At 45.0% G+C, this 26,383-nt stretch overlaps 1 pseudogene; it reads left to right on the top strand.

Moving 5' to 3' along the window:
- The first annotated feature begins 11,716 nt into the window (after positions 1 to 11,716).
- LOC116562627 lies at positions 11,717 to 12,244 on the top strand (annotated as a pseudogene).
- Positions 12,245 to 26,383: the final 14,139 nt, after the last annotated feature.

Here is a 26,383-nt window from a genome sequence, read left to right as displayed (position 1 = left end):
CACTCTTTCTAGACACAATAAGTGCTCAATAAATGTTCGCTAAATGAATGAAGAAAAAAAATGATAGCTCCTCACTCTATGCTTCCCCCTCAAACTGAAATCAAAGGCCAGCCAGCTGCAGGGATTTTCATGTGCAGGCTGAGCTTCAGTGACATTCCATCAAAAATTGATCATGACCTCTTTGCCAGATTTTTCTTGAACTACACTGACAAAAAAAATTAAAATCATTCCATTCATTAAATAAATATTCAGTGCTAACTATGGATTGGGCACTGGGATATGATGGCGAAAGGAGAAATAAAGGAGAGGCTCTTCCTCTTTAAAGAATGCAGCCCAGGCAGACACAAATCAAATAATCATACCAGTTCAATGACACCAGCCATGGTAAATGACAGTGGTGTTTTTACAGATAGGTCCACAAAGCCTCTGATGTTCCTCCCCTTGAGAGGTGGAGCTCAATTCCCTTTTCCTGGAGTATCGATTGGATTCAATGCCTTACTGCAGGGAATAGAAGGGATGGGATGTCATTTCCAAGATTAGGCTATAAAAAGACTGTGGCCCCATCTTGGGTGGATTTATTCTTTATCTTTCTGTCTCTCTTCTCAACATTTGCTGTAGGGGAAGTACCAGTTGCCATGTTATGAGGATACTCAGGCATGTGAGGGATAAGGGAGAACCCCCCCTTTAAGGAGGAACAGGGGACTTGTAGCAACCGTGTCATTATCTTGGAAGCAGAGCCTCTATCCCCAGTGGAGCCTCTCCAGATGACTAGATCCCTGGCCAACAACCTGACTGCAACCTCAGGAGTGACTCTTGAGTCAAAACCACCCAGTTAATCCATTCCCAAATGCCTAACTCACAGAAACTTGGAGGTAATAAATGTTTGTGGCTTATGATACGTTTGGGGTAATTTATTAAAGCAATAGGTAATTAACATGAAGGAGAAGTCCTAGATAATGTGAGTGCTTCTGTCTGATCTGGGAAGTCAGAAAGAGTTCCCCAAAGAAGTGGCTGAGTAATGGAGGAGCAAGAAGGCTGAGAAGAGTAATCAAAAGAAAAGAAGTGACATGTGCAAGGGCCCTGGGGCAGGAAGGAGCACGCTGAGTTGGAAAGACTGAAGGAAACCAGTGTGGCCACTGGTGGATGGAGCTCAAATGGGAAAGTGATTTGGAATGAAGCCAGCAGGAGGGTGACCTATCCATGGAGGGCCTCAAGGCATTGTCCAGAACTTTGATCTTTATCAAGAGAGCAATAACAAGTCTTTAAAGGGTTTTAAACAGGTAGGTGACTTGATCAGACTTGGATTTCCTTCATGTTCTTTCAACTACCATCTCATCACAGCATTCAGCTGACAGCTTCCTCTCTCTGGGCATGTTTGGATTTCCACATAGAATTTCTGCAAATAATGAAAATCACATAGGCAAAAAAAACCCCAAAAACCTGCTTATAATTTGCAGTGCTAACTTCATGCTAACCCTATTTTACCCCAGTGGCTGCCAGTCACCTGCTATCAGCTAGAAGAGGGCGAGATAGACAAGGTTTGGGAAACATAGGATGAAGGGGCTCCCTTCAAGGTAAATCCCAAAAATCATGTGTCAATGTTGGCATATAGGTGCATCTGTGCTGTTTTTTAAAGGACAGAGTCCAGTTTTTATCACATTCTGAAAGGGATCTGGGTTTCCTAGAAGCAGAAGCTGAAGCCAGGATTCAGGGTCATGGGAGTTACTGAGGAAGGACTCACAGGGGAAACTTTCTAGGAAAAGTCAGAGAAAAGAACCCAGCAAGGGTGTGATCTCGGGTAATATGTAACCCTGGCATGATCCCCAGGGGGACACCAGAGAATTATACACAGAGTTACCTCATCCCATGGCATGAGGCCAGCCTCTTACACCCCTACATCCCCCAGTCACTGGCTGTGAGTTGCTCCCAATCAAGGACATTTCTCTGGAGACGGTGTAGGTTTTCCAGATAAAATTAAGTATTTTTATTTGCTAAATACAGCAATCCTAAGAAAAGGGCAACTATGAATCATTAACAGCCAACATTCACAGCAGCTTGGGGATGGCTCAGCAAAGGAGATCTTGGCAGGACACCAAAATAGTGTTAACCACAATCTGTGACCCTGAAAATGTTCAAAATCCTCCATCTATAGGACAGAAATGGTTGGCTAGTCAGTAACGTCCTGGGAAACCATGATAAATTCCTCACACTTAGAAACTGCAATGGGGCCCCCAGGAAACCAGGACAGAGCTGGCAACCAGTTGTGTTTACACATCTGACTGAGTCAAGTTTCCCAGGGAATCCAACCCAAATCCAGAACTTAAAGCTTATGAGAGTTCAGGAAGAAGCCGACAGGCCAAAATGAACCTAAGCATCATTAAACTAAAAGTTGCACAAAGATTCTACAAAGAAACCCCTGAAAGTTAAGGCAACCAGTTCTCCTGTGTTATTTTAAATGTGGGGTAGTACAGTGGAAGTTAAAAGTAAAGATTCTGGATCCATACTATCCAATTTCAAATCCCAGAGCCCCTACTTTACCAACTGTGTGACTCTAGGCAAACTGCATGACCTCTCTGGGACCCACTTTCTTCTCTGTCAAATGGAGAACATAGCACTGTAATAGTCTATCTGTTACCAGCATAGGATCAACTGAATTGATTTCTATAAACTGTTTAAAACTGTGCCTGCCTCAGAGTAGGCATCAATGTTTATGATTGATATGCTTATATAGCTATCAAAAATGATATTTTAGTTATTGAAGTTATCTGAAACTTCCCAGATTAGTTCCTCCCAGAGCCCTGAAAACACCCTTCATACTCCTGGGCAGCATCATTTGGCCATGAGCTTCCTGAGGCCCTGATGAGTGCCCTTCTCATCTTTGCACGGTGTTATGGACACACTGTTTAGGTTTGATGAATATTTGATCAGTGGAGGCTGCCACTGCAGGAAGTGGCCAGGAAGGAAGTTTGCTGTCATTCAGGCCTGCCAGGCCCTTCCACTCCGCCCACCTTTCATCTCATGGCAGGTGCAACTGCATGTTTAAAAGCCATGACAGGTCACTCTCTGAGCCTGAGGATTTCCAGGTGTGCAGTGGGGAGGCTGATCTAGAAAAAATCTCTGACCTCTGTGTATCCAGTCCTCCCTCTGTGCCAAGCACTGCACTGAACATTTCATGACCATTACCTTGTTTAATCATCTCAACAACCCTATCTTCTTAATTCCCCTAGTACAGAAGAGGAAATGGAGGCTCAGCCACCTTCTCCAGGGCACACAGCTAGTAGATTCTTTCACTCTCAGGCATGAGCCATCAGCCAGCAGGAAGGACACATTCTTGCCAATGTGACCAAGCTCCCTGAGATCATGGGAATTATTTGTGGGCAATTGCTAAAGCCAAAACTCAAGAAGAGGGGACATTCATATCCAGGCACCCTCTAGCTCACAGCCAGAGCTCATATTCTCCAAAGCTGGGCACAAGCCAAGAGAAAGTACCAGACACCCCCTGGATTTCAGGTGTTTCAGAGTCAGGGAGGTAGCAGAGCTAATACCACAGGAATACAACAGCAAATGCTGCAGGGCACCGTGGTGCACCCCTGTAGTCCCAGCTACTTGGGAGCCTGAGGCAGGAGGATTGCTCGAGCCCAGGAGTTCTGGACTGTATCGCAGTATGGCTCAGGTGTCCTCAGTAAGTTTGGCATCAATATGGTGACCTCTGAGGAGCAGGGACTACAAGGTTGCCTAAGGAGGGATGAACTGGCCAAGGGAGAAAATGAGGCAGGTCAAAACTCCCATGCTGATCAATAGTGGGATCGCCCCTGTGAATAGCCACAGCACTCCAGCCTGAGCAACATAGCAAGACTCTGTCTCTAAAAAATAATTAATTAATGCTAAATACTGCTTGCTGAGTACTTATTAAATGCTAGGCTTCATGCTAAGCCCCTGTCTTGGTTGAGTTCCCTCAAAACAGACTCTGAGAGGAGAATTTGGCTGCAGAGTGTTTACACAGGAGGTGGTCCCCGGAAGCACAGTGAGAGCTAGAAAATAAAACAGAGAAGAAAGAAAGGTCAATAAATGGTACAGTGATGAGTAGGTCACCTCTGTGGATAACTAAGGCTCAGTCCCACTGGGGACACTTTAGGAAGCTCCATGTTACACATGTGAGAATTATTCCACTGAGTGTGAGAAAACTGGGTGTGGATCCACCAACTCCCATCTCCCACTGGTTGAGGGTCCCTCCCGGGACATTAACTCCCTGGCACTTCTGAATGTCCTGTGCAGGGTTTGAGCACCTTCCTGAGCACCAGAGGAGCCCTTAGGCAGAGAGAACCACATCTGCTTGAGGCTGGAGGACTTGGATATGTGCAGGAACTGCCCGGGAAACTTGCAGGTGACGAGAGGGTCAGGGAACTATTAGAAGGACACGCCTGCTATAGCCTCTTCCATGCATTATCTCACCAGCCCAGTGAGGTAGGTACTATTGTGTGTCCATTTTAGAGATAAGAAAACTGAGACTGAGACACAGCAAAAGAAAATCTACTCAAGGTCCCAGCTGATGAGTTAAGCCTGAGTCCAGGCAGCCAGATCCAGAGCCCCTGGTCTAAGGCATCATACAACACTGAGGACTCCCTAGCCAGTGCTCTTTGACTCTACCGAGCAGGCCACAATCGCAACAAACCCATGGCATTCCAGCCTCCTCTATCTGTTTATTTTATTGTATATATTTAAGGCATGCAACATGAACTTTGATATACATAGTGACATGCTTACCAGAGCCAAGTGAATACACAGATCTATCATTTCATAGTTACCCTTTGTGTGTGTGTGGCAAAAGCACCTAAGAGATACTCCTAGCAAAAATCCTGATACAACACAGTATTAATAACTATTGTCCTCATGTGGCACTTGAGAATTCTATACTTGTTCCTCCCACACCTCAGCACCTTTGTATCCTTAGACCTATATCTCCTCATTTTCTCTCCACGCACTTCCTTGCCCCACCCCTGGTAACAACCATTTTATTCTCTCTCTGTATATTCGACTTTTCCTTTAACTTCAAATCCACATAGCACTCATCCTACTGGCCAACAGTGTGGAGTAAGGGATAGGGGTTGGCCTTTATTCATCTGGAGTGGAAAGATGAACAGGGCTGGGTGGTAACTTCTTTGTCGTAACCAATGCCAACTCCACTTGGCTTTGTAAAAGAACTCTTGGAGTTGTTTGGGGAGGAGAAACCACCTCCAGGTCACAAGCCAACCTTGTGTGTCATATTTCAGACAATTGGAAGGAATTGCCTGTTTCCCTCCAGCTGGTATGGGGATAAAACGAAATACTGAAGAGAGAGTTCTCAGCACTGTGCCTGGCACATAGTTAGTGCTCAAAAATAGATCTGTTCCTCACCCCTCGAAATGTACCATTCCTCATACGCACCTACCCTGTAATGGGCAGCTGTGACCTGAGGGCATATGCTTGTGGTAACAAATGCAGCAAGCCAATAATTAAGAGTAACCTGCATGGCAGCACGCACACGTGTGTGTGTGTGTGTGTGTGTGTGTGTGTGTGTGTGTGTGAGAGAGATATGCTACACTCAAAACCCATCCCTGCCCCACCTCTACCCCCACAGGCTCTCCACAGTGGTTACAGCGATTCTGAAGAATTCACCAAAACATGCTATAAGCCTTGATTACAATGAAAAAGCGATTTTCCTAAAGTGGATCTTCCATCTGCTGGAGGTAGCCAGGCCCCAGTGACAAAGAAGAAATTCCTGGAACTCTGCAAGCTCAGGGTCTTCAGCACAAAGCCCACTCCTTCCTGCAGCCAGCCTGATTGACAAGACCCAACATCCGTCCCCTCCCGGGCTTAGCTCTACAGCAGCAGCCCACAGAGCAGCCTTGGAAATGGACGATAAATGGCGCCTTTTTATTTATGAGCACTTTCCATTATGGGCATAATAACCCCATTCTTTCCCTGGTTTGTATATAAACATCTCAAAAGAGGCTTATTTTAAAAGGACCTTGGGACACAATACTTCTGTTTGAGAGAGCGGCTGACATGCCCACGCACGCTGAGAGCGACTGGGTTGCTACTTGCTGGACCCCTTTGCAGGAGCGCTCAGCAGTCTTTTTGGGCAGACAAAATAATTTGCTTAGGAGCCCATTTGGCCCTGGAAGTCCAGAGAGTAGACAAGGTCTCGTGCTACTTGAGGTTTACACCATTGCCAGTCCTGGGATAGGCAATTCTGGGACCCATGGCCACCGCGTCCATAATAATAATTCACATTTGCAGAAGTCACATGTTTCCAAAGCCCTGGTCACTGGCTTTTGCTCATTTAATCCTCCCCACATTGGAGTTCATAGTTACAATTTTCCTTTTTTTTTCTTTTTTTTTAGTTGAGACAGAGTCTTGCTCTGTCACCCAGGCTGGAGTGCAGTGGCACAATCTTGGCTCAGTGCAACCTCTGCCGCCTGGGTTCAAGCAATTTTCCAACCTCAGCCTCCCGGGTAGCTGGAATTGCAGGCACATGCCACCACACCTGGCTAATGTTTTTATTTTTAGCACAGATGGGGTTTCACCATGTTGGCCAGACTGGTCTTGAACTCCTGACCTCAAGTGATCCACCCACCTTGGCCTCCCAAAGTATTGGAATTACAGGCATGAGCCACCATGCCCAGGCTGTAGTTAGAATTCTTTAGAGGAGCAAACTTCATCCCTGAAGTATTAAATACCTTAACCACCATCCCAGAAGAATTGGCGGAGTGCAGCTTGGGTTTATTGTCAAAATGGTGAAGGTTAATCATTCATTAGCAAATCCACCTGAAATCACTATCCTTGTATTTGCCTCAATTCTAATGTCACTGTAAAGCTTTTCTCTCCCTCCTATAACTGCCCTGCCCCTAGCAGCCCATTGTTTTCTGGTGTATCTCTCATGAATGAAGCTTCGGGTCTCTAGGCCCAGGGCAAAAGGGATGGGCTGACCCCCAGCGGCTCTGGCCAGGCCTTTATGGACCTGAAAAGGATAGCACCTTTTCCCAATCTCAATGTAGAGAGTACAGTGGTTTTTTGCTTTTGTTATCTATTTTGAAAGGCCAGGTATAATTTGTATTCCATTTAGCAAACCTTTATGTGGCACTTATTAAATGCCAGCTATTGTTCCAAATGCATTTCTTTTTTTTTTTTTTTTTTTTTTGGAGTCGGGGTTTTTCTTTTTTTTCCCACGGTGGGGTGCAATGGCGCGATCTTGGCTCACCGCAACCTCCGCCTCCTGGGTTCAGGCAATTCTCCTGCCTCAGCCTCCCGAGTAGCTGGGATTACAGGCACGCGCCACCAGGCCCGGCTGATTTTTTGTATTTTTAGTAGAGACGGGGTTTCTCCATGTTGACCAGGATGGTCTCGACCTCTTGACTTCGTGATCCACCCGCCTCGGCCTCCCAAAGCCAAATGCATTTCAAATCTTAACTCATTTAATCTTCATAACACCCTTCCAAGGTAGATCCTCTTTTTGGGGAATTTGGGGAATTAGTAGGTGAGGAACTGAAGCAGAGACAGCTTAAATAACTGTCTCAAAGTCACACAGCCAGTATGTAGAAGAGCTAGAATTTGAACTTGGTCTGGTTCCAGAGCGTGCTTTCTTAACCACTACATTATATTCTTAACTGTTAGTGTTTGTAATTTACATGATTACGCGTGTTCACTTACCATGGAAGAAGTGCCTACTTTTTGGACACAGGAAGCACCAACATTGAATGGGCACCTACAGTATACCAGGCTTTGTTCCAAGGGCTTTAACATGCTATCTTACTACTTTTCAACAATCTTAGGAGGCAGCTGCTGTAATCTCCAGCCTACAAATGAATTAATCAAGACTAAAAGCATAAACCAGAATAGGAATCTTAGTACCCTGACTGGTACCTAGAGAAGCCACTCAACAAATACAAATCCAATTAATTAATGTCTAAGCATAGACTCAGAGACACAAGCTGGTATGCAGTGGAGCCTAAATTTCAGTTCGGTTTTATCTGACCTTCACCTGAAAACTAACCAGGACATCCCTAGGTAACACAATTAGACAGGTGTAGACAATAAGTTATTTTTATAAAAACATCTATAGTAACATAAATAGAAATATATTAATATGCATTTATAATACATTATGATATATTCATTACATAAATATTAATTAAAATCACAGCACAGAGATTAACTGATTTCTAATTATTGAGGATAAGAAATTCATTTTCAATATTGTTTCATCTAACTTTAATGCTTCTTATTTTGCTTTAAAGAATATATGTTGCTTTTTTTCCTATTTTTCTAATTTTAATTTGCACAGACACATAATAGTCATACATATTTCTGGGATACATGTGATATTTTGATACATGCATGCAATGTATAATGACCAAATCAGGAGAATTGGAATATACATAACCTTAAACATTCATTTCTTTGTGTTAGAAACACTCTAATTCCACTCTTATAATTATTTTGAAATATACAGTAAATCATCGTTAACCATAGTTGCTCTGTTGTGCTACTGAACACTAGATCTTTTTTTTTTTGAGACGGAGTTTCACTCATGTTACCCAGGCTGGAGTGCAATGGCGCGATCTCGGCTCACCGCAACCTCCGCCTCCTGGTTTCAGGCAATTCTCCTGCCTCAGCCTCCTGAGTCGCTGGGATTACAGGCACGCACCACCATGCCCAGCTAATTTTTTGTATTTTTTTTTAGTAGAGACGGGGTTTCACCATGTTGACCAGGATGGTCTCGATCTCTTGACCTTGTGATCCACCCGCCTCGGCCTCCCAAAGTGCTGGGATTACAGGCTTGAGCCACCGCGCCTGGCCTTGAACACTAGATCTTATTCCTTCTCTCACTGTATTTTTGTACCCATTAACCACGCCTTCTTCATCCGCCCAGCCCCACTACCCTTCCCAGCCTCTGTTACTCATCATTCTTCTATCTCCATGAGATCAACTGTTTAAATCTACATGGAGTTTATTTTGGTATATGGTATGCATTATACTTTTATAAATAAAACATATATATATATATTTATAATTAAAATTATATATATATCCAAACAGTTAGCAAATTACCTCATCAACTGAATAATCCATTATTTTTCCCTAACTTACTCTTACAGTAAACTTTTAGCTTTCAATTTGAAATCATCTTAAGCTTTCAGAAAATTACAAAAATAAAATTGAGAGTTCCCTTGTGCCTCTCCCCCAGCTTCCCCTAATGTTAAGAACTTATGTAACCATAGTGAAAAAAAAAAACACCTGGAAAGTTAACATAACTAATCTGCAGACCTTATTTGATTTTCACCAGTTTTCCCATTACTGTTCTTTCTCTGCTCTAGGTTCCAATCCAAGATCCTACATTGCCTTGAGTCATCATGTCTTCTCAGTTTCCTCCAATTGGACAGTTCCTCGGTCTTCCATCTTTCATGACCTTGACTCTTTGAGACGGTACTGACCAGCTACTTTGTCAAATATCCCATAATTTGGGTTTGCCTAATGTTTTCTTAGGGTTAGATTGGGTGTATGTATTGGGGACATGAATATCGCAGAGGCGATGTGCCTTTCACAGTGCAGGGGAGCATCATACCAGCTGGTGCGTGTCAGTGTGTCTGTCATGTGTGATGTTAACCTTGATCACTTGGTTAAGGTGGTGCCTGCCAGGTTTCTATGCTGTAATATTACTATTTTTCCTCTTAGTAAATAATCAATATCTTGTGGGGAAATACTTTGAGATAATGCAAATACCTTGTTCTCATCATACTAAATACTAATTTTAGCATCTGTTGATATACTTGCCTGTGACAATTGTTACCACAGTATTTGCCTACTGGTGATTTTCTATTTCTACCACTCCTCAACAACTATTAATCAAAATTCCTCCGCAAGGAAGAGCTGTCCCTTCTCCTCCAGTACATACAATTATTTATATCAGTATGGATTTATAAATATCTATTTTATTTCATGGGTTATAATCCAATTCTTACAGTAAATTCTAACATAACCCTTTTTTCTCCTGTTGAATTTACTATTCCATTTCACGGGTATTTTGGTATATTCCTGCCCTAGTAATACACTACCTTAATCATTACAGCTTTATAATACATATTAGAATCTTCACATTGAAGTCTCTTCTGTTATTATTTTTCCAAAAATCCCTGGCTGGCTTTTTCCTACTTATCTTTGCAGATGAGTTTTTAAATAGTTTTGTCAACTTACACAACCCTAAGGGCATTAGGTTGAAATTGCATTCAATTCAATAACTAATTTGGGGAAAATTGTTTTCTTTACCATACTGTCTTCCCATCCAAAAACACGATATGCCTCTCCATTGACTTAAGTAAGCTTTCAGATGCCTCTGTGAAGCTTTGTCATTTTTTCTTGTAGGTACTGTACCTTTTGGTTGGAAATTCCTAGAGTCTTTTGTCCCCCAGCATTCTTTTTTTGTAACCAGACACCTTATTGAAACATCTTATTCATTCTAAATTTTTAGTTCATTTATTTGCTCAACAGTTCTATACTGAGCATCTACCATGTACCGGGCACTGACATGAGAAATGGGGAGTCAACTTTGTTCTGGGCCTCACAGACCTGAAATTCTAGCAGGTCAGACAAAGAACAGAAAACAGGCAAATATTTACAAGTGGGACTGTTATTTATAATCAGGCAGTATTAAATGCTCTATACAACACTGAAGCAACATAGGGAAAAGCAAAATGAAAGGAAGTGGGTATTTTCTTAGACATGGCCATTGGGAAAGCCTCTCTGGAGGGGTGAAATTTGAGCAAAGACCTGAATAAAATGGAAGAGTAAGCCGAAAAACCATCTGGGCAAAGAGCATTCCAGGTAGAGAAAATAGCCCATGCAAAGGTCCTGTGGCAGAAATTAGTTTGGTAGGTGGGAAGCATGGTAAGGCTGGGGTGGCTGGAACAGACTGAGGGAGGGCAGAGGAGGAGGACAGGAGGTGGTAGAGGTGGGCAGAGGGCAAGCCATGCAAGGCCCTGAGGCCCCGGTAAGGAGTGTGTAGCGTAGTCTAAGTGTGATGAGAAACACGAAGCAGGGATTCCAGTCGGGAGGCCCCAGAGGTTATCCAGGTGACAGAATATGGTGGCCAGGACCAAGGCAGGAACTGAGGAATGGTCAGAAGCAGTCAAATCTTTGACACATTTTTTAAAGCAGCCCTGGCAGGACCGCTAACAAGTTCACTGTCAGGAGTGAGGGAAGATGAGCATGAAGGAAATGTACCAAATCCACAGCTGGGCATATATTTCATGCCTCTCACATTTATCCTCAAGGATCCAGACTCAGCCAACACTTTGTAACACTCATATAGCTAACGCATAAGGTTGTAGCTAATTTAACAGACTGCTCTTTGACATTAAAAAGAAAAAAAAAAAAGAGGCATGGTATGATGACTATAATTTCAGCACTTTGGGAGGCCAAGTCAGGAGGAACACGTGAGCCCAGGAGTTCAAAAGCAGCCTGCACAACAGCAAAACCCCATCTCTACAAAAAACATAAAAATTATCATGCAAGGGGTGGGGTGCACCTGCAGTCCCAGCTACTCAGGAGGCTGAAATGGGAGGATCCTTTGAGCCCTGCAAGTCAAGGACGCCGTGAGCCATGATTGTGCCACTGCACTCCAGCCCTGATGACAGAGCAAGCACCTCTCTCCAAAAAAAAAAAAAAAAAACTTTGCAGACGCCATCACTGTCAGGACCCCTGTTACTAGCCATGGTCAACCCCACCATGTTCTTCAACATCTTCGTCAATGGCGAACCTTTGGGCCACATCGCCTTTGAGCTGTTTGCAGACAAGTTTCCAAAGACAGTAGAAAACTTTCATGCTCTGAGCACTGGAGAGAAAGGATTTGGTTATAAGCGTTCTTGCTTTCACAGAACTATTCCAGGGTTTATGTATCAGGGTGGTGGCTTCACATGCCATAGTGGCACTGGTGGCAAGTCCATCTATGGGGAAAATTTGATGACAAATGTGGACCCAACACAAGCAGTTCCCAGTTTTTCGTCTGCACTGCCAAGATGGAGTGGTTGGATGGCAAGCATGTGGTCCCTGACAAGGTGAAAGAAGGCATGACTATTGCAGAGGCCGCTGAGTGCTGTGGGTCCAGGAATGGCAAGACCAGCAGGAAGATCACCATTGCCGACTGTGGACAACTCCAGTAAGTTCGACTTGTGTTTTATCTTAACCACCAGACCATTCCTTCTGCAGCTCAGGAATGGTCTGGTGGTTAAGACAAAACACAAGTCAAACGTACTAGGAGAGCACCCGCCATCCCATCTGCTCAGTCTCCTAGAATCTTTGTGCTCTCCCTGCAATTCCCTTTGGAGTCCATGTTTTCCTTGTTCCCTCCATGCCTAGCTGGACTGCAGAGTTAAATTTATGATTATGAAATAAAAATGAAATAACAAAACAAACAAAAAAAAGAGGTTCTGTGTGCTGGATCCTGTGTTTGGCCAGAAAGCAGATCCACATACTCCTGGGGATAATCAAGATAGCAGCTGAATTATGTTGAACAAGCTGTGATGTAATAGAGAGAACTCAGAGCTAGGAAGCAGGGGCTCTAGGCAAACTTGAGCACATGACCCAGCCTCTCTGGCCTCAGACTCCTCACGTACAATGAAAGGATTGAACAGGATCCTCTGGAGGTTTCTTCTAGTCCAGGCATTCCCAACTCTATAAACTGCATCATCACAGGGACCTGAGTCAAGGAAAGCAATGACGGCTAGACAAGCAACAGAGAAGAGCCCCAGTTCCCAATGTGTGCCCAAGGACACAGCGGGATTCCCTGAAGCCCACCACGTGAAGCAGAGCTGAGAAGATTACATGAGAAAAGACCTGGAAAGTTCTAGCATCACACCTGGCAGATGAGAAGAGCTCACTCCGCAAAAGCTGCCAACACATGTCTAGTTAACAGAGAGTTAACAAGTATATATAGATCACCAATTTTCAACTCTATTATACTTGTCAACTGAAACTCTGCTCAACACATTATATTTTATTGATGACTCAAGTACCCTTCAGGCTTGGGAAGGAGCCTGAAGGTCATGATTATAATCTCTAATTAGCTTTGTTCTGGAGCTGTGTGGGAGGGCTGGTTAACCAGAAGTTGCAGGTACATGAGTTCTGGATAAAAAATTGCTACCACAATGGATGAAGAACGGAATTTTGTTCATTTACTGAAGTGCTTGTTAATTGTGAATAATTACTAGAGGGTGTGCTTTCACCATCACCTACGCATATAAATAACCGTTTGTTCCATGACTCCAGGCTATTAATATGCTCCCAGGGCCATTCTGATATAATGTCAGAAGTGTGGGACTTCCATCCTCTATGTGAATTTTTGTTTGGCCTAACATCAGAGGATGCCACGGGAAAAAAAAAAATAGTAAAACTCCACTGGGATCCAAGTTAACCTGAATTAGTGAAGGTTTAAGCAACTAGCATCCATAATGAAAACTGCCTAAGGACAAGGTATTTTTGGAAGCCCCACCCCTCACAAAGGATTACAAAAGAAATAAACTCTGGGATACCTTAGATACAAAGCAGGGCCTCCCACTGGCTTCAAAGACTTTGGCCTCTTCATTAAGGAGCAAAACAAGAGGGTAGTTCTGGTGTTTACCAGCTGTCCTGGAACTGGCCTCCCACCTGTCAGGTGCTGGGCTTAAGAGGGTTAAGAGCGAGTAAGTGGTGAAGAGGAATGGGCCCAGCCAGGGAGGGGCAGCTGAGACCCAACCATCTCCCCAGGCAGCAGGTTCTGCACATTCCTCAAAAATAAAGTCAGCCCAGTTCATCCCGTGATCCACCATCATCCCTGACTCCTGCAGCCACTCTCAGCTTTTCTCCATCATCTCAGGGCTCTGCCTGGAAGTCCCCCATCCATGCACATCACCTCTCTCGGCCAGTGTCCTTCCTTAGCTTTAGCTATGCCATGTGATGTTGTTTGAATTGCGTCCCCCTAGTAGATAGGTTGAGGTCCTAATCCCAGGTCCCTGTGAATGCCACCTTATTTGGAAATAAGACTCTTTGCATGATTAATTAATTAAGGTGAGGTCATACTGGATTAAGGTAGGCCCTAAATTCACTATGATGACTGGTGCTCTTATTAGAAGAGATAAACACACACACACACACACACACACACACACACACAGAGAGAGAGAGAGAGAGAGAAGGAGATCGTTCTGTGATGATGGAGAGGGACTGAAGTGACACCATCTATGAACCAAGGAAGGCTAAGCATTGAGGGCCACCCTCAGAAGTCAGGAAGAAGCAAGGAAGCATCACTTCAAGGCCTTCGGAGATGGAGTGTGGCCTTGCAGACACAGTGATTTCAGACGTCTAGACTCCAGAACTATACAGAATAATGTTTTAAGCCACCCAGGTTGTGAGCAGCCCTAAGAAATTAATATAGCATGCAATATAGCCATGTTCAAACTTTTCTGTTCAGCCACCCTTTCTTCAAATAAAAGTTTACAAGGAAGTTTAATAAGATATTGGAAGAACTCGGATTAATGTAGGATGTAGAGACGGAGGGGTGAGCAGGAACTCAGGCCTCCACCCTCCCCTTCTCTAACCCAGAAGCTGGGGGTAGGGAGGGCAGGACCGTGCCTGACATCCCTCAGTTTCCATAAAGTACAGTTGGGCATGAAAATTAGCAGAGAAGCCTACAGCACAGGCTTCTCCTGGATTTGAAATTCAGCTCTTCCCCCTCCCAACTGTGTAATATTTGACAGATAACTTACTGGGGCCCCAGTTTCTTCACTGGTAAAGTGAAGACAAAACCACCTATCGGAGGCAATCAGTGTGTAGCCAGGTGGAGCTCCTGCTTACAGAGCACTCACCCTGGCCTTGTAACGGAGGCGGAACCATGTCCCCTCCCAAAATTCCTATACTGAAGTCCTACCCTCCAGTACCTGAAAATGTGATTAGACTTGGCACTGAGGGTCTTTAAAGATGTGATTCCGTTAAAATAAGGTCATTAGGGTGTCTTATGGGAAGAGGAGATTTGGACATAGGCAAACACAGAGGAAAGACCACGTGAGGACAGAGCAAGAGGCAGCTCTCTACAAGCCAAGAGAAGCCTCGGAAGAAACCAGATCTGCCTACGCCTTGATTTCAGACTTCCAGCCACCAGAACTGTGAGACAATACATTTCTGTTGTTTAAGCACCCGGGCTGTGGTGTTTTGTTATGGCAGCCCAAGCAAACTGATAGAACCTGGTACACAGGTCATGCAGGCAATGTTAATTTCCTCTCCATTCCTAAGTACCAGACTCACCCACAAGCTTTTTTTTTTTTTTTTTTTTTTTTTGCGATGGAGTCTTGCTATGTCGCCCAGGCTGGACTGCAGTGACACTATCTCAGCTCACTGCAACCTCCACCTCCCGGGCTCAAAAGATTCTCCTGCTTCAGCCTCCTAAGTAGGTGGGATTATAGGCCATGCACCGCCATGCCCAGCTAATTTTTTTGTATTTTTAGTATAGATGGGGTTTCACCATGTTGGCCAGTCTGGTTTTGATCTCCTGGCCTCAAGCGATCCACCTGCCTTGGCCTCCCAAAGTGCTGGATTACAGGCATGAGCCACGGTGCCCAGCCACTGGGAAGCATTTTAATGTCACATTTGATTAATTCTAGATGCACCTTCTCTCCCCATGTTGACAACTCTGAAATGGAGGTGTGTCTGGTAGTCACACAGTTGTCATTGCCATGTACACTCAAGCCTGGTTGGAGACTTCCGGTGGATAAGGGCAACTCCCACATTTCAACCAGCAAACGACTGACTTACAGATTACTGAAGGAACACAAGTCTGGGCGCCCTCTGCAAACCCTCTATCAACACCTCCTAGTAAATTCTAAAAATTCCTGCAGCAAAATTTGCAGAATGGGCACCTTGGGGGAAAAAAAAGATTCAGCCAGCTAGGAATCGAGAACATTTCTAAGAATAGCTGCACTGTGAACACCGTTAGTGGCACTAAGGACAGGGTGACGTGGAAAAGTGCAGGCATCGACCACTGAGTCAAAAAGTGATTCAGAGAAATTGAACTCTGAATGTGAAAAAGGTTTAGGAATCCTTCTATCAATTTATTTTGCTTATATTTCCCTTTTAATGTATGCAAGCGCCTGATATATGATAGAATCTATGTCTAAATGAATTTTAAAGAGCTCTTTCAATAAGCATAAAATAAAAATTCTAAGTGATAAAAAGCATGAACTCTAGTTTAGATAGCAGCATTATTTTTTCCTTCTTAGTGATGCAAAAACTAAGAGTGCATCTTACAGTTAATTGTCAGAGGCTTTGGTTTGATGAAATATGGTATTATTTTAATTGCCACAATGACTTTAGGCAAGAGTTATGGTTATCCCCATTTTACAGGTGAGAAGCTGAGACCGAGAGAGCCTGCATGACTTGCTCAGCATCACACCAATAACCACTCAGGCCAGGACTGGGAACCAGCCTTGTACCTAGAGATCCTTACCACCTGGCTGTGCCAACCCTCTCAAGCTCACCTCGGCTGTCCCCAACCTAAACCTGAATTCCAATCCTGAATCCAGCCTCTGGCAGGAAGTCATTGCCAAGGAGTTAAATTAGTTGGTTTTTCATGCATATATAATGAACTCTTAGCAATAAATAAGGCTTTTATGGGTGGCAGATTTATCCATTTTTATGGTGCAAAAGTAAAACCTGCAGGGTGTGTATTTCTAACAGGTGCTGCCTCTCACATCTGCATATGTAAATCACAGTGGTGTGAGATGGAAGTGTGGGGGATCTGCCTGGAGGCCTGGTTTACAACACTGTCGATAGTCCCAGCCTAAGGAAGCCTGCATGACGTAGGGTAGAATCACCTGGGAGCACTGAGGTGAGGACTATTTACCAGACACAGTCCAGCTACTGTGAGGTCATAAAGATAATGTTCCAGAGGGTTCCAGTGGTCCCAGGACACCTGGCAATGGGCTGTCTAATCAGACATGAAATATGTCACTGAGAGCGCTAGGAGAAGAGACAGAAGCTGTTCCCAGGATGGCAGGCAGAGCAGGAATCCACAGGGCACTCTGGAAGGAAGCAAAGTCTTAGAGTTTAGGCTTTGCACCAGAATCATCCGGAAGGCCTGTCAAAATACGGACATCCAGGCTCCCCCTCCCCATAAAGGCTGGCTCAGGAGGTTTGGGCTGGGGCCTGAGATTCTGCATTTGTCCCAGGAGATGCTAAAACTGCCAATTGATGAATCATCCTTTAAGTATCATTGCTCAATGCCTAGATTATATTTTGAGAAAAGGCACAAATATCCCAGGGATGTGCTAGCGCAGTGCATCCAGGTGTGAAGAGCCAGCCTGGGGCAGCCTGGCAGTTAGGAGCATGGACTCCAGAGGTGCCTGGAGAACTCAAGGCAAGTTGCTTGTCCTCCCTAAACCTCAATTTCCTGCTCTGCAAAATAGGGTCATAATAGAACCCCTAGGATAAGATAGTTGTGATGGTTGAGTTATTCTAGCAGGGTTTTCTCTGCTCAGTAATTGTGAAGCCAAGTGATGGGTCGAGGGGCATTAACTGTACTATTATCTTCATCTTCTGTGTACATCTTTTTGTAATAAAAAAGCTTTTTTTAAGAGGTACTGCGGCCGGGAGCAGTGGCTCACGCCTGTCATCCCAGCACTTTGGGAGGCTGAGGCAGGCAGATCACTTGAGGTCAGGAGTTTGAGACCAGCCTGACCAACATGGAGAAACTCCATCTCTACTAAAAAAAAAAAAAACAAACAAACAAAAAAAAAAAATTAGCCAGACATGGTGGTGTGTGCCTGTAATCCCGGCTACCCAGGAGGCTGAGGCAGGAGAATCACTGGAATCTGGGAGGCGGAGGCTGCAGTGAGCCAAGATTGCACCACTGCACTCCAACCTGGGCAATAAAGCAAGACTCCATCTCAAAAAAAAAGAGGCAATGTTTGTACACATACCCAGCTCACAGAGGCACGTTTCTATTCTCTGTCCCCTACTCTGGCATATCCCCTCACCCCCGAAAGTAGCCTGGAAACAGCATCTCTAGAAACAAATGTATATATGACAGGAAGTGGGGGCAGACCAACTAAAGGAAGTGCTGGGTTTACTTGTATTTAATTTTATTTGCTTCAAAAAATAAACAGGAGTGACAAGGGGAGGTTCGCACAAATGAACACCTTCCACTGCCTCTTTCTGCTTCTACTGGGATCTCTTGCTCTCTGTGAGCCTTCCCTCCTCGTTCTCTCCCTCCTTCTCTTTCTCTCCTTTTCTTTCCCTCTGTTCCCTCCCTCTCCCCCTCCTTCTCTCTTTTTCTCTCTCATTTTCGACATATGTATCTGTGAATCTGTGGAAGGAAGCGAAAGCAATTTCAGAACAGCGATTTCGGATTTTACCCCCAGCATTAGCACCCTACTCCCAACGTTTCCGTGCTTGCTTACTATTTTTGTGGGGTAGTCTTGTGGAGCGGTGGAAAGAACCCAGAATTAAATCAGACACCCCTGGATCTGAATCCTGGCTCAGGTTCTCACCAGCCATGTGGCTGGGTAAATAAACCCTGAGAGCCTCGGTCCTCTCATCTGGAGGAAGCAGGTATGTGTTTGAGTTCCCCTGAGAGCAGAGCCTGAGTGTATTAATCCATTTTCCATTGTTTATATCAGAATACCTGAAATTGGGTTATTTATGAAGAAACAGAACTTATTTCTTATAGTTGTGTAGGCTGAGGAGTCTCAGACTGAGGGCGTGCATCTGTTCAGAGCCTTCTTGCTGGTGGTGCTGAGTCCCAAGGTGGTGCAAGGCATCACATCGTGAGAGGCACTTGTTTGTTACAGCAGCAAGCAAAACCCAGTGTAACTTTCCCTGCCTGTGAAGAACTCTCTGCCAGTAAGACAACTGAGGCATGCACCCAAGTGTCTTAGTAGAGAGATGACTTACAGGAACTTCAGACCCTGGAGGATGATTTCTCACGGTGATACCAGGCTGTTCTGCCATGTGGCACAACTGCAGGAGGAGCCAGTCACATTTTCTGTGTGAACAGCACTCCCCGTATTTGTACAACCTGCCACCCTGGGCAGGATTCCCAGAGGAGTGGGCCTTGTTGCTGAGGCTCCAAGGATGAGTAGGAACCCCACCCATGGAGATGGGGAAAAGGCACTGCAGCTGGATGAAACAGAAGGGACAGAAACACAGCATATGGAAAACCAGAGGCATGCATGCGTGCAGCAGTAATAGCCACCAGTGTCTACTGAGCAGGAACGAGAGGCCAGACATTGTGCTAAGCTCTTTACATACATTAGCTCACTCAGTCTCACAACAGCTTGTGCAAATTCACTCTGGCTCCAGAGGCTGTGCTTTAAATCCCGCAACAGATCCTGCCCACTATCAGAAACATTGGTAGAGCACTTTACAGTTTACAAAACTCTTTTGGACTCATAATTTGTTTTCATCATGGCAATGGCAACTGTTCCCATTTTACAGGTGAGGAAGCAGTACTAAAGGTCTTATGACTTGTCAAGGTCACACAGAGAATAAATTGAGAGGCCAAGACTCGAACCCCATCCTCTGGTCTTAGACCAAGGATACCACAGCAAAGTGTCTGCAAAGCAGTCTCCTTCCTCCTCCCTGCTCCGCACAGAGGTGAGGTGTCTATATTTAGATCATTACAAGGAGCTGCTGAGAAAATGTCCTCAGGCTATGAATTCAGCCTTACACACAAATTCACTGCAGATCCAGGAGAAGGCCAGGAATAAATGGGTGGGAGAAGGTCCTTGACTCCAAACAGAAACTGAGCTGATCAAACACAGCCTGAGCATACACACAGGCTGCAGGAGGGAAACCAGATTAAACTCAAACCCTGTGTACTCAGAAGCTTTCCCCGGAACCCAGGTCCCACAGGCAGGAAATTGTCATTTCATGCATTTGTTTATTTTTCCCATGTCTTTTGCCAGGCTCCATATTTCACTGAGTCCTTATCTTCTCTGTCCATGTCCACAGACTATTGGGTTGGAAATAGCCCAAATCTATTCAGACCATTTTAGGAGCTGAGTTGTATCAAGGATTTTTCTTGTGGGTAGAGCAAAGGTATGCTCCCACTCTCCAGTTGGGCTCACTGAAACCTCCCCTTTGTGGGGAATTGGCTGGGCTCCTCCGGCAGAGATGCCTACTACTTATCAAAAATGCATGTTCCTCCTACTGTGGTATGGAGTTGTCACTGAATGTAGTTCCAACCAGACACTACATTTCCCAGCTACCCTTGCAGATAAGTGAGGTCATGTGACCTGTTCTCACCAATGGAATATGAACAGAAGTGACAGGTGTCTCACCTGGGCGAAACAGTTAGAGAGTGGATGTGCTTTCTCCACATTCCCTCTCTGCTTCTGCCTGGATTTACACCTGGGGAATAGTAGATGAAAGGAAACTGGATATCCGTAAAGAGAAAATACTTGTATTAGGTCACTAAAATGATGAAGGTTATTTGTTACAGCAGCAAGCATAACTTGAATTAATCTGTCTTCCTTCCTGACTCTTGGCAACTTTAGCTCCCTATGGAGAAAAGGGTTGGAATCCTACCTGTTCCTCCAAGAGGGCTGTAATCTTCTATTGTTCCCTGTTGTGTGCTGGCCTCACCCTCACAACTGGGTTCCTGCCTCAGTTTCCCTGAATAGAATAGTAGATTCTCCTTAAGACAGAGGTGACTCTTATCCACATCCATCTGGGACTGACTGCCCAGCTTTGGTCAACATCAAAATGGGCTATGACTCCAGTGTTATAATTGATGCCCACCTACCCACCCCCCCAATTCATGTAGCCACTGCCCAGCAACCCTGCTACTGTATTTGGTCCCTTTGAGGTTGCCACTGGCTGGGTTTGAGCCCACAGGGTCTAGCCATACTGGTGGCTTGATACTAGACCCTTAGGGGAAGAATGATTTTAGAGGAAGAGTGTATTAGTCTGTTTTCATGCTGCTGATAAAAACATACCTGAGACTGGGAGAAAGAGGTTTCATTGGACTTACAGTTCCACATGGCTGAGGAAACCTCACAATTGTAGTGGAAGGCAAGGAGGAGCAAGTCGCATCTTACGTGGATGGTGGCAGGCAAAAAGGGGATGAGAACCAAGTGAAACGGGTTTCCCCCTTACCAAACCATCAGATCTCATGAGACTCATTCACTATCACAAGTATAGTGCAGGAAAGACCCACCCCCATAATTCAATCACCTCCCACCAGGTCCCTCCCACAACACAACACATGACAATTCAAGATGAGATTTGGGTGGGGACACAGCCAAAGGGCATGCTATAGAATCAGAAGAACCTCGAACCAAACCTACAATTTCCAGGATGAAGTCGTGCTCCACTGTTAAACCAGGAGGCTCTCTGTGCACTGCCCTTGCCAACTGCTCAGTCTTCTCCATCTACTTTCTCCAAACAGCCTGGCCCACTTTCTGCTCTGCCAAATGTATGGCACTTCCTGGGCCAGCACAGCCGTGCTGTTCCCTCCATTCAGAATGCCCTTCTGACATAAAGTTCAGAGCCTGGCAGTGGCTCACTGCTGGTTTTTGCCTATTCAGCATCCCTCCTTCTTCTTCTGGAAACATAAACCCATGTGGGGAACCTAATCCATTAGTTTTAATTAGAGTTAACCCCACTTTCTTCCCCACCAGAGGGGTAAGCATGTAATTGTTTGGGACTGATCTAGGAAACTTAATATTTTGACACCAGGAGAGATCAGATCTCTTTTTTTCCTAAGATCCAAGAAAAAATTAAGCTTGGGGGTCTTCAGTAACAACCTCTATTTGAGAATGGAGTTTTAAAGGAGACATCATGGGAGAATCACTTAAACCCAGGAGGCAGAGGTTGCAGTGAGCCGAGATCCCACCATTGCACTCCAGCCTGGGTGACAGAGTGAAACTCTGTCTCAAAAAAATAAAAATAAAAAAGTACACCTCAAAAAGAGGCAAGAGATAAATCTCTGAGTCATTGCTTGAGCACCTTGGTGTGGACAGTGTTGGAACCTCACCCAGATCCCCTCTACAAGGCCAGAGCACACATTTGTTAGTGTCAACTGGGAACTGCTAACAGCTCATAGTTGTACCTTTGTTTAAAGACTTGCCTCAGCCAAAGAGAGACAGTTTTCCCAGAAATTCCCAAAAGATTATGCATCCCATTCCAGGGGGAGCTCCCAGCCAATGCCTGATCAACATGGGGGTACAAAATGTGAGTCCTCTTGCTTTGTAATGAGACAACTCTGTGATGTTATTCCTATTCCGGAGATCCCCAAGGGAACAGTTTGAAAATACATTCTTCATCAGCTTCTTCTCCTTCCCTGTCTGGCATAAAAAGTCACTTCCTTGCAAGTACTGCTGAAAGCACCTCCTCAATAAATCACTTGCACAAGACTCCCCGTCGCAAGTTCTGCTTGTACTGAATCCAACCTGAAATACCCCTGGATCAAGCCATGCCTGAACTTAGACCATGGACTTTCTAGCCCCTAGAGCACACAAATTCTCTTTTTTACTTAAGCTGGTTGAAACTGGCTTTCTGAGAGTTGGGCTTGACCTTGGAGACCTCATATTTAGTGAAAAATAAATATTCATGCAGTGTCCTTTATTCTCCATCTCACCTTCATCATCAGCCCCAAGTGAGGTAAGGCTGCAGCCTGCTGGCTCCCTGGAGAATCATGTGTCTAGCCTATGCAGACAGGCATACCCCCACACCCAACACCCCCAAGCTACAAACAAACTGTCACACCTCCTCACACACATCTTGGTAACTTTATTCAGTGTGTGATTCTAAAAAGAGTTTCCAGATCGGGCCAGATTTCAACTGCAATAAAAAGGACCAACTGCTTAGCCTTTCTTTAGTCTGTGCTGAACACAAATAATACTTGAATTTGTAATAAATGTTTAGAGAAAAACTGCGTCAGTCCTCGGCTTTAGAGAGTTGTGTGCCTTTCAAGGATTCTTGCATCTGACTGTTATAATGCAGAGATTGCTGGCTATTAGGATCTGTCCTGAAATCCTCCAAGATGTTGGCACTGTATGGTATTAGGAAATTATGGTGTTTTGCTGTGTCACCACAAAAAGAAAGATTAAACAAAAAGGAGGGTTTAATAAATAAAGTTGAAGGTTGCTGAGCAGAAAAAGGAAGACTACTCTTCATTCCTAAGGCCAATGCCTTGAAAAGCCCAGAATGAATTATACATACCCCCAAACTCCAGACCCACCCATCCCCAGCATTTTCAGTCCTTGTCTCTCCAAGAGAGGATGTTACAAATGGCTTGGGTGTTAATGTGTGTTGCTAATTTCAGTGGATATTGGATATAAACCTCAGGCTTTTCATTCGATCTTTATACATGCATTAAAGCTGCTATTTATTGATAATATCTCACCAAATTCCTATCAAGCCAATAAATCATTATTATCATCCTCATTTTATAGAGGAACAAATACCAAGCATAGAGAGGTTGGATAATCTGCCCAAGGACACATCATCAATAAGCTGAGATGGTAATGGAGAACTCTCTGAATCCAAAAGACATACTATGTTCATGGAGCTACACTGCCCTCTGTGTCAAAGAATATAATGTGGATTTATCCATTCTTCTCTTTAAAAGTTTGATAATTTTGGGTGGAGCACTGTGAATAAAGCTCACTTTTGTAATAAAGATTACCTTTCTAAGATGAACCTTTTAAAGTCAAGGTGGCCACAAGTCTTCAGGACCAGAATTTGCTTCACTGTGCAGCCCCAGAGCAGGATGCACCCTCAGAACCCCCAACATGGTGCCTACTTGGAGAGCACCAGGCATGGGACCCAGGGGTCAGAGGCAAACTGCCTCATGACCTCAGAAGGGGACAGTTCCTGTCATCCCTGTGCCATCCTTTGCTAAGACCCCTGCTTTCTCATCTGTAAAATGGGGATCATAATGCCTCCCTGGAGGTCAGTTTTGAGAGTTAAAACATTGTGGATGTGAGAGATCTTAGCAAAGTGTCTGGCATATAAAAGCTGCTCAGTCATGTTTATTTCTGAATCTGAATGGGTTCAGAATATTCACTTAATAGATGAGAAACCTTAGGCCCAGAGAGGAAACAAGGCTTGCCACAGCCACACAGCAAATCTAGCTAGAAGCTCTGCTGCCTCTAAGCCCAAGCTTCCTCAGCTTCCCTGTATGCATTCCCTCCTGAAGCTGGCACAGGGAAGCTCTGTCTCCACTGTGCCTCACCCAATACTTCCCAGGGAAGGTGGTTTATGCACAGGCCTCCTGACACTGAGCTAGCACAGTGGGGAGGGGAGCAGGGAGCGAGATGGCCTCAATTAGCAAGAATCTCCCTGCCTTCTTTTATTTGGGGTGGGGACTCCAACTGCCTTTTCCCAGCGTGACTTTACCTGCTCCCTTCAACCTAAACTGAGGGCAGACACCTGGATACAGCAAGGGAGACACATTAGGCAGTGAAGGCAGATGGTGGCAGGTAGGCAAGCATCTCCAGGAGGCAGAGGCCAATCAACAAATGCTAAATGGGCCACTTCCCCCCAAAACCCTGAGCATCCCATGAGCCCCACGCTCTGCTCCTCTCATACATCATTTTTTCAAACAGTTTGTCCATCAGTCCAAGACCAAAGGGAGTCTCAACCCGTAGCTCCTGCTCATCGCGGGCTGCCCCTGAGCCAGGTTCACCAAATACTTGCCTTCTCACTCCGGCTCTACCATCTCCACCGCCATCCTCACCGCCCTCCCTGCTCAAACCTAATCTCATTCCTGATTAAACTTTCTCTCCCTTCCATTTGTAATCGTGTGCAGAGATGTGAGTTTTGAAGCCCCGTATAAATATGTGCTTTAGAATTAAACTGGTTCAGCAATTCTTGACAATGATTTCTCAGAAATTAAGCCCGGACAATTTGTTTGGCTGGAGCACAGCATCTGAAACATGCATGATGGAAAGGCGGTAAATGTACTCAAAGCCCAACAGCTTCATAAATATTGGCTCCTCTGAGGGCAGGCATGCAGGCTCCACGGGAACATGCTGCCCCCTGGCAGTGCTCAGGATTAGTGCCAGCCCAGAGCCCAGAATCTCACACATCCTCCAAGTGAAACAAAACATCACCGCTCCTGGGCACAGGCCAGGCACACTTTCCTCCACTTGGCGAGGACCCTGGGACTTCCACGGGCGGAAGTAAATTTGTGAAGGAGGGAAAAGGGTGGGATACATTTTTATCTGTGTGTCTGGTGTAGCAGGCTCTGTGCAGCATGAGATTAAAAAGGAATGGAATACTAATGCATCCTACAACACGACGAACCTCGAAAACATTATGCTAAGCCAGACACAAAAGAGCACATATTGTATGATTCCATTAATATGAAATGTCCAGAATAGATAAATCCATGCAGACAGAAGGCAGATTAGCAGTTGCCAGGGGCTGGGGGAGGGAGGAATGGGGAATCGCTGCTAATGAGGTTTCTGTGTGGGGCAATGAAAATGTTTTAGAACTAGATAGTAGTGATGGTGGTACAACATCGTTAATATACTTAATGCCACGGAATTGCACGCCTAAAATGGTTAAAATGGTTATGTTATGCATATCTTGCCGCCAAAAAAAAAAATCACTAAAACAACCTAAAGTCTCATTTCTTGCCCTGACTCCCCATCCACACCCTCAGCATATCTCAAGGTTCTGAACATTTCTGTGTGACCCCAGAGGGCTCTTTGCTGACCTGTGGTGTCTGCCAATTCCCTCTTCTGGCACCAGGCTTGCTGCAGTCCTGTCCCATGCACCTGCTGAGAGCTTCCACGGCCGCCACCTGGCTCTGTGGGACATCCGACAGGGACGAGAGGACCGATGTCTGCCCCAAGAATGTCACCTCTTCTCCTGCAGGAGCTGGTCGCGTGAAAGCTGCGGACTTCTGGTATAGGAATGGCCCACAAGTGGAGCTGGAGGTTTGCTTGACGACAAACACTGCCTCTGGTTCAGAAGCCAGATGTTTCTCTGGTTTCTCTGGTTTGATCTGCTATCCTCAAACCAGACTTGTGGATTTAGAAAAGATTTACCCAGGAGCTCCTAGAACCCATCTTTTGACACAACCCTGGCTGGCATGTACCGCTCCCATCCCCATCTTCTTGACACATAGAATCCCAGGTGAGTGCCCGTTTAGTACTGTATTTAATCTCATGCATATATGAAACACAGGTTATTATTCTCACTTTATTGCTGAAGAAATAGGCTCAAAAAACAAGAGCCACACAGGAAGTTGGTGGGAGAGTCAGAATTCCAAGCCTGGTCTGTCCAGATTTTTCCCGGACCCCTTGCTTCCTCTAGGGGCTGGGTTCCCATAATACAGCAGGGATCAGAGGCAAGGAGAACTCTAGGA

This window comes from Sapajus apella, unplaced genomic scaffold (genome assembly GCF_009761245.1).
Source record: "Sapajus apella isolate SASKATOON/1434 unplaced genomic scaffold, GSC_monkey_1.0 scaffold33, whole genome shotgun sequence".
In the NCBI taxonomy this organism is placed as follows: domain Eukaryota; kingdom Metazoa; phylum Chordata; class Mammalia; order Primates; family Cebidae; genus Sapajus; species Sapajus apella.
Note: the sequence above shows the minus strand (reverse complement) of the source record. Positions and strands in the feature narration are given on the sequence as shown.